Here is a 9,889-nt window from a genome sequence, read left to right as displayed (position 1 = left end):
GTAGGACTGTAGTATTTACAACTGAAAAAAATCTGCTTAAGTGCATGGGGATGACCCACAGAGATGTTATGGGGAGGGAGGTGGGAGGGGGTTCATGTTTGGGAACACATGTAAGAATTAAAGATTTTAAAATTAAAAAAATAAAAAACTAAAAAAAAAGAAAAAGTGGGCTCACACAGTTCAAACCCATGTTGTTCAAGGGTCAAGTGTATTCATAGTTTTGTACCCAGCACCATGAAATGGATATTCATTTAACTATTACCACAAAAATTTAGGAACAATCTAAATGTTCACCAAAAAGAAACAAGATGAAAGAAAATACATTCAACCATTAAAAATAAATGTATATTGCTCAATATTTTTAAGTGAAGAAAAAATGATGGATGCATATAGTTTAACATGCTTGTGCGTGTGTGAGCATGTGCTAAGTTGCTTCAGTTATGTTCGACTCTTTGCGACCCTATGGACTGTAACCCACTAGGCTCCTCTGTCTATGGGATTCTCCAGGCAAGAATACTGGAGTGGGTTGCCATGGCCTCCTTCAGGGTATCTTCTCAACGCAGGGATCAAACCCATGTCTCTTATGTCTCCTGCATTGATAGGTGGGTTCTTTACCACTAGTGCCACCTGGGAAGCCCATAGGTTAACACGTGCATGAAAAAAAAAATCACACATATCAACAAAATATGTTTGAAAATAAATTTATGACAGGTGCTAATTAAACTATTAATAATAATTACCCTTGAGAAAGGACAAAGAAAAAGATTTACATTGTAATCACTTGCATTAGCATTGTTTAAAATTTTTATGACAAGGAAGTATGTAAATATAACAGGTATAATAGAGACAAAGAAGAAGAAAATGTAGCTTTCCCTATCCTTGGGTAAGGGTAGGATGCTACAGCAGAAAGCAAACTCTTTATTGGCAAGACTATCATAATGTGAAAGTGTAAACTGACAGAAGGAAATTTGTTAGTACCAATGATCACTTACATCATCTAAATGTTTTCTGGTTAACAGTTGCATATTGAGCTGTGTTAAATCAAACTCATTCCTGATAGTCACAGAAGTAAAAATCAATTTATAAAAGGTTACAATTGATGTCAATAAAACAAAGAGGGTTTTTACAATTAGTAAATACATATAAGTTCTATCATAAATGTATTTTGAAGGGGCAGGGTAAGGAATGGTTCTCCTGAGACAAGGAATATCTCTGACACCATGCTATACAAATTTGATGAAATCTGGAGTGATTATGCTTTATTTTCTCTGTTAATACTCTTTTAGCAGAAAATATTCATTGTTATTACTTTCTTGGGCTCCAAAATCACTGTAGATGGTGGCTGCAGCCGTGAAATTAAAAGATGCTTCTTCTTTGGAAGAAAAGCTATGACAAACCTAGATAGCATATTAAAAAGCAGAGATATCACTTTTCCCACAAAGGTCCATATAGTCCAAGTCATGGTTTTTCCAGTAATCATGTATGGATGTGAGATTTGGACCATAAAGAAAACTGACCGCTGAAGAATTGATGCTTTTGAACTCTACTGTTGGAGAAGACTCTTAAGAGTACCTTGGACTGCAAGGAGATCAAACCAGTAGGTCCTAAAGGAAGTCAACCTTAAAATACATGAAAAGATCTTTAGGAGTGTTGTGACAAACAGTGATCCAGAGAAAACGAAACTGTAATATCACTTACATTAACCTGGCTTCAATTCAGTATTATTTCATTTAAAATGTGATAAACTGGCAGCAAAGAGCTAGTTAATTAATCAGTCAATATTACACTAAAATAACTGTTTACAAATGTTTGAATCTGTATTTGAGGACTGTTAGAGAATAATCTTAAAGAAAACATCAAAGATATTTTGAGAAAAGGATTAAAAAGTGTGAGAAAATAATTATTTGCCTCTATAAACAGAGAAGAAAAAAAAATTAATGAACATAAATCCAGAAAAAAAGAAAGAAAATAAGTTCCAGTACATCCACATAAGCCAAAGTCTTTCAAACAAACTGAAATTTCAAAGAACATTCACAGACCAAATATCAGCTTTAGGAAAAATAATGAAATGTAATGACAACTAGCATGTGAAAAAAAAGAACACCTTATTTTCCATATATAATGTCAGTTTAATCCCAATATATCCCAATATTTAAGAAACAAAACTGTGAGCTTTTAAAAATAAAGATATGAAAAAGAAAATCTAAATGATAATTGGGAAAATTTTATTTTATATTATCAACAGGAGATGACACATTAGAACTTCAAGGAAACAGATTCTAATTTCATGCACAGATGTTTTGGAAAAATCAGTAGGTCACAAGCTGTTATTTGACTAAATTGGCCCTTTCTTTGAATTGAAAACCAACTGTTTGCCTGCCAGAAAGGAAGACTCTTCATAAATGAATAAATAAACAAATGGAAAAAGTAAGAATGGATGAATGCATGAAGAGGAATATATGTTCAAGTTCAATTAGGGATTAAATATAGTAGTCATTAAAAATAATGAAAGTTTTTGACATTAAAAAGATTTAAAAAAAACCTGTTTCTCTGATAAAAGTCCCTAAATAAGAACCAAAACATAGTTGGGAATACACAGATGGTACAGGGTATTAATGAAGTATACAAATAAATAGACCAAAGAAAAGAACTGATTTAAATATAAGGAGAGTTTAACTGGCCATTACACAAAATAAAGGACACTGAGTTTGTAATCAACCCAAATCTATTTTCTTCTATTTAAATTCCAAACTAATTGAGAGTTAGGATTTCTGATGCAGTAATTGATGAGCACAGATCAAAAGGATTTATAAGTAATGGGACTGTTCGGAGAGCCCCAAATGACAGCTGAATATGACAGAGATGCCAAAGGAAAAAGCTCAAATTTCTTGCATCTCTAAACACTGAAATGGCTGACTGTTTCCTTCTCAGCATAAGCATGTTTACATGTCTGAGAATTTATTACACAGATAGAAACATAATCCTTTTTTTTCAGCTGGCATTAAGCAAGGGAGAATTTCTCATATAGAGCCAATTCTAATTTTTTCATCTCAAGGCAATGAGTCTTAATTATTCCCTGTAAATTAATTATTTGAGAAAAATAGCATGCAGTAGTGTGGGCCACAGTCACCAGATGCTGGGAAGAGTTAATGGACAGCCGGCCTATTACCAGTGAAGGAGGAAAGCCTTTGCCTGAGTCCTTAAATTTTATCCAACTCACTTGTTAGATCCTGTTTTTAAAAAAATCAGAGAAGCATGGAAATTACATAGTAAATCCAAAGGAAATATATTTATGATACAGTAAAATTTCAAAACTAGTATATACACTATGACAACAAGCATTCAAGGATGTCATAAATGTGAAAAAAAAAAAAAAGACTAGAAGGAATTACAGAAAACTTTTAAAGAAATGGAGTGGGTTAGTGGGATTATGCAACTTTTTTCCTTTGCAGTATTTACCAAACTTTTTTGATGATGTAATGTCATTATTAAAATTTTTTAATTTAATGAAAAAAATCATTTTAAGATTATTTAGATTGAAGGAGACTATTTATTGTTCATTAAAAAAATACCAGTGTGCAACTTGAATTCTCCCCAAAGGGTTTACATTTTAAAACAGTTAGACAAAACTAACAAGTACATGTTTCCAATCAACAAATGACAGGACATTGACTTGCTATCTATAATATTATTCACATTGTTTAAAATAAAAATTAGTCAGAGTTATGGTTATTTTGTTTCAGTTTTTTATTTTGTCTTATTGCAAAGCTAGAGATGCTAGACAAACTGGTAGACATCATAATTTCTTACCCATATAGAAGTATTAGTGAGAATAAAAGTCATAAAATAATAGAAGCAAAATGCTAAGCCTTGCTGTACCACTAGAGAATAACACAGTAGCAAAGCTTCTTTTGGGCTCCCCAGGGGGCTCAGTGGTAAAGAATCTGCCTGCCAGTGCTGAGATATGAGTTTGATCCCCAGGTCTGGAACATACCCTGGACAAGGAATTGGAAACTTACTCCAGTATTCTTGCCTGGAAAATCCCACAGACAGAGAAGCCTGGAGGGTTACAGTCCATGCGGTTGCAAAGAGTCAGAGATGACTTAGTGACTAAACAACAATACAAAAAGTTTCTTTCACAGATTCTTTATCTATAAATTCCCATAGATCTGAGTACCAGGGCAACTATGTCCATCACCAACAGATGCCTAAGTTGTGCCTAATCATGTTCATCTGTGTATTTATTTATCTAATGGCCTGTATACTTGCTGTGTTTGTGTTTATGTTGGGTGGTGTGCTACAAACGTCATTAGCTTTCTTATAAGGTACACTCCCGTACGGTGCATAAAATAAATAAGCTACAAGATACATTGTGCAGCACAAGAAATATGGCCAGTACTTTATAACTATGAGGGGAGTCTATAAAGCTTTGAATCACTATGATGTACACCTGGAACTAGCATAGTGTTGTAAATCGACTATACATCAGTTTTTAAGAGGTGGTAAAAGTATTGTAAGTTGTAGGAGGTGGTACTGATGGTGTTGTTACGATTTAGTAAATGGATTTGTGAATAGCCCTTCAGATAACCATCTATTAATAATAGAAAGACCCAATTAGATAGTATAGTTACTCAATGGAAAAAGGAGTTAGAGAAAAGTAAGCTATGGCCTGGGAAAAACGGGAGATATGAGAGACAGAAAATAAGCTGGGGGAGTTAACCTCACACATGTCGGATAATGACAGCGGAACAGTAAAATCAGGGGGAGACCTATCTGAAAGTGCATCGAGCTTTGTCATTAACTCCAAATACCGTATTTATAGGACGACTGGTGATGTGGAGAAATGGAGCATTTTTAAGGACAAACTGAGAAGTTTGTTTAAAGTCACACTGAATTTTTCGGTTTTGAAGAAACTTCCAGAGACGCTTTCTTGCAGGAGGTTTGAACTAAAGGGCTGGAGCTTGATGGAGAGATTTGGCAAAAGATCAGGATTTAGGAGCAACAGATTATAGATGAAGATTTAAAACAAAAATAGAGGACCTTAGCTTCTACAAAGTGAAGTTTTAGAACAGAAGGTCAAGGTACAAAATTGGAATTTTCTGCTTGTTGACAGACTGGAGGAGGATGAGGAGTTAGACGCAGTGGAAAGGAGCCAAGAAAAAGTGAGGAGCAGGGTAGAAGGGGGTTTGGGAGGGACTGACCCTGTCAACAGAACAGTAGCACTGAGCTATCAGGGAATACACAGCACAAGAATTACATAGCGCTATGGGAGCTGGGAATCTTCCAGCCATCACCCAAGAAGAAGCTTTACATATGTGGGGCTTTCAACCTCCATTTGAGGATATTAGGTTCGGCCCCTTCGCTGCTTATGGGGAGGTTCGCAAATTCGACGCTTATGAGGTGGTTTAGACAAATTAATGACCACTTCCATGTAAAAGGATGTGCATATGTTCTATATAAGCCTCATGGGGAGAATAAAACAGCTGGAGAAACTGCTTCCGGGGACTTGTTGAAGTTAACTCATGGATTGAAAGATGAATCATTAGCTTACATCTATCATTGCCAAAATCGTTATTTTTGTCCAACTGGCTTTGAAACAACCCCTGTTAAGGTGAATAAAGCATTTAGCAGGGTTCCCCTCATACCACAGGAAGCAGAATGTTGTATCTTAATTGGAGAATCAAGCAGAAAAATCCTGCTATTCACTGCACAAAATGGGCAGATATTATTACTGATCAAAACACTCAAAATACAGAATATTTATATATCTGGCACCTAGAGAGGGGGCTGCAGTATCAAAAGACAAAGAAGGTTGGAGGAAATCTGCATTGCATCCTAGCATTCCAGAGACTTGGCTGGCAAAGATTTGGCCTTTGGAACTTTCCATTTGGAACCATTAGACAGGAATCACAGCCTCTAACACATGCCCAGGGAATTGCCAAATCTGAGAGCGAAGACAGTATCTCCAAGAAGCAGCACAGACGCCTGGGCCAGTCTTTCAGTGCTAGTTTCCATCAGGACTCAACATGGAAAAAGATGTTCAGTATCCGCAAGAGAAGGAACAGTGGCTACCTACCATGGTTACAGTGATTACGATGGGAATGATTGACAATGCTGGGTACCTACAATGGGTGTCATACACACAGCTGGTCTATGCAGGACTGTATTAAGGCAGTATGAGATTTTAAAGTGAAAGTGAAGTCGCTCAGTTGTGTCCGACTCTTTGCGACCCCATGGACTGTAGCCTACCAGGCTCTTCCCTCCATGGGATTCTCCAGGCAAGAGTACTGGAGTGGGTTGCCATTTCCTTAAGTCTACGTTAAATAGGAACAGATCTTGTGGTACAAAACATAACCTTGTAGTTCCTCCAGTAAATAAGCTTGTGTATGATTGTGCTGTGCTGTGCTTAGTCACTCAGTCATGTCTGACACTTTGCGACCCAATGGACTGTAGCTCATCAGGCTCCTCTGTCCATTGGGATCCTCCAGACAAGAATACTGGAGTGGGTTGCCATGCCCTCCTGCAGGGGATCTTTCCAACCCAGGGATCAAACCCAGGTCTCCTGCATTGCAGGCAGATTCTTTACCATCTGAGCCACTAGGGTGATTTCAGACATATAAACAGATAAGCACAGATATTTTTGTCCTTTTAAAGTTAAGAATATTAAACATTCTGAACAGTTTTGCAAAGTCCAATAGAATTAAATATAAACAAATCAAACACAGTTTCACTCAATACCATCACGATTTGAAATACTTAAGCATGAAGTGTTTTCTTATGACTGGTGGTTTAGTTGCTAAATCGTGTCCGACTCTTGCAACCCCGTGGACTGTAGCCTGTAAGTCTCCCCTGTCCATGGGATTTTCCAGGCAAGAATACTGGAGTGGATTGCCATTTCCTTCTCCAGGGGATCTTCCCAACCCAGGAATCAAACCCAGGTCTCCTGCATTGCAGGCAGATTCTTTACCAACTGAGTTATGAGGAAAGCCCTAGACCCCCAGATATTTGTTGCAGTTCTATTCCTAAGCTCAAAATTTAAGGTACTAACTCTCTGTCCTTAAAAAGAAAATTGGGGCTGTTGACTTCTAGTTTTTCTCTTGTGGTTAAAGCCCATTTAAAACAATTTAGTGAGTCTAGAAATTCTTTTTACTTGTAGCAGTATCTTGCCTGCCTCATATTTTTCCTTATTAGCTTTCTCAGGATTCTCAATAAAGAGGCAAAAGAGAAAAGACTCCAGGCACTGGTCTTTTCTGCTGGTGCAGATGGGTGACTTAGTGCATCATCTCAGGTGTTCTGGACCTTCTTGGTATGTTGTTGTCATATACTGACAAGAACTTTAGGTCTTGACTTCTGTAAGTCTACAATAAACCTTGGTTTAGGGATAGAGTAAACAAACAAGTGGGCTTCCCTGGTGGCCCAGCAGTAAAGAACCAACCTGTCAATGCAAGAGACGTGGGTTTGATCCCTGGGTTGGGAAGATCCCCTGGAGAAGGAAATGACAACCCACTCCAGTATTCTTGCCTGGGAAATCCCATGGACAGAGGAGCCTGGTAGGCTACAGTCCATGGGGTGGGAAAGAGTTGGACACAACTTAGCCACTAAAACAACAAAAAACAACATCAAGGAATAAGGGGCTTCCCTGATGACTCAGCAGGTAGAGAATCTGCCTGCAATGCAGGAGACACAGGAAACATAGATTCGATCTTGGGTCCAGAAGATCCCCTGGAGGAGGGCATGGAAAGCCACTCCAGGATTTTTGCCTAGAGAATCCCATGGACAGAGGAGCCTGGTGGGCTACAGTCCATAGGGTCACAAAGAGTCAGACTTGACTGAAGTGACTTAGCATGCATGCATGCAAGGAATTCAGTATGGCTGCAGCATAAAGTATGTGTCAGAAAATGTATTCAGCAAAGAAAGCAAATGCCACCTTCCTTAAAAAGGATTCTGGGTTAATGGCAGGAATAACTTTTGTTACTCACCCTAGTAATAGCTTCTGTGAGAGCTAATTTATATGCTTCAAGACATGGTCCTGCATTCCTCTGCAGGCACCCCCTCCCCCTCCACTGCCCATGCTTGATGTGTACTGACAAAAATTAAGTAGAACTGAATCTTGTTACAGCTGGCTGGGCGTAAAGTGCTTTCCATTATGCAAACTTCTCCCTGCCGGTGTTTACCTACCCAGCATGAATTGAAGAGCTAGTTAAGCACTTATGTAACAAACAGGAGGAGTCAACCAATGCAATTCTGAATCTCTTTTTTTAAAATATTTTTTAAACTAAAGGATAGCCTTATTATAATTGTTTGGAGAAGTGTTCTCCAGCTTACACCTTCCTTTTAAATATATAATAAAGTGCCAAAGAGTCTTCTCTTGCAGACAAAATCAATGCTCCTAGCTATAAGGTATGAAAGGTAAAGTTATTTTATTTTCTGTGAATACATTTGAAAGTATTGATACTTGCTGGAAATATTTGTTTACCAAGTCTCTTGCCAACTCATGTATATATTCATTCCACAACATTTTACTATATATTATACCACTTAAGTACCAGGAACCATGCAATGTATCTGACATAACAGGCAGTGAAAACAGAAACAATCCCTAATCATGTTGAGCTCAAAGTTAAATAACATAAATAAATATATAAACACTGAAGTTTTTTGTAGAAAAAGAAAATATGATTCTATGAGAGCATAACATATATTTTAGAAAATTAGCCTGATTTGGAGATTGGTGAAAGCTTTCCTTAAAAATTATACTTACATTATAATCTAAACATTGAGTAAGCATTAACTTGAAGGAGAAATAAGACTCTTTCAGACCAAGTCTACTGGGAATTTGCTAAGACAGATTCCAGGTGCTCTCACCATACACAAAAACAGATAACCATGTGAGGAACGAGATATTAATTAGCAATCATTTCATTGGGCGCTCAGGTGCTTCAGCACTGACTCTTTGCAAGCCTAAGGACTGCAGTCCACCAGGCTCCTCTGTGCATGGGAATCTCCAGGCAAGAATACTGGAGTGGGTTGCCATACCCTCCTTCAGGGGATCTTCCCAACCCAGGGATCAAACCCATGTCTCCTGTATTGCTGGCAGATTATTTAGGGCTGAACCACCAGGGGAGCCCAATCATTTCATTATGTATGTGTACATCAAACCATCACGATGTACACCTTATGTGTATACAATTTTCATTTTAAAAAGATTAAGTGGGGAGATGCTGTGGCTACAGGAAACTGGCAATGTTATCTTTGCGTACCTATCCTCATCATATGCCCTTGTAACTGGAGTGCAGAATGATGTGGCAGAACTCCCTGTGGTCTTCTAAGAATGATATAAATCAGAGATCATAGGATAAATAGGCTTCACCTTGAGAAAGGAGTCTGGTTACTTCCTTCCAGTAGATCAAGGGAGAGCTATCTTTTCTTTAAGGAATTCTGTAAGGGGCCCTCTACCAACTCTGTTCCCTTGAAGTCTTCATTCTCAGAAAAGAAATGGATCTAACAAAAGTCTCCCACCAGGACACAGAGAGCAGGAAGATTTCTTTGGCGGTTTCCAAAAAGGAAGATGTTAGTATGAGACCACATCAAATAATTGGTTTTAAACATCTAAAAAATATATATCTTGTCCTAGACTAAATAAAAATAAGGCAGCATAAGGCAGTAAAAATACTTAACTTTCTCAGGTTTATGAATGAAGATTCAGAGCAAAAGAAGCAATGAACAGCACAAAGATGTAGTCTAGGCCTTTTTATGCCAGGAGAGCTCAGTTACACAAGGAAACATATTATCCTTTCCTTCAGAGAGTGACAGAGAAGGATATTTTCTGACTGCCTATTGAATTTATTTCATTTTCTTAATGTAGCATCTCTCAGTACATGGTACCACA

At 37.6% G+C, this 9,889-nt stretch overlaps 1 pseudogene; it reads left to right on the top strand.

The window, feature by feature from the left end:
- The first annotated feature begins 5,259 nt into the window (after positions 1–5,259).
- On the top strand, positions 5,260–6,109 carry LOC138091274 (basic immunoglobulin-like variable motif-containing protein pseudogene; annotated as a pseudogene).
- Positions 6,110–9,889: the final 3,780 nt, after the last annotated feature.

This window comes from Capricornis sumatraensis, chromosome 1, assembly GCF_032405125.1.
Source record: "Capricornis sumatraensis isolate serow.1 chromosome 1, serow.2, whole genome shotgun sequence".
In the NCBI taxonomy this organism is placed as follows: Eukaryota; Metazoa; Chordata; class Mammalia; order Artiodactyla; family Bovidae; genus Capricornis; species Capricornis sumatraensis.
Note: the sequence above shows the minus strand (reverse complement) of the source record. Positions and strands in the feature narration are given on the sequence as shown.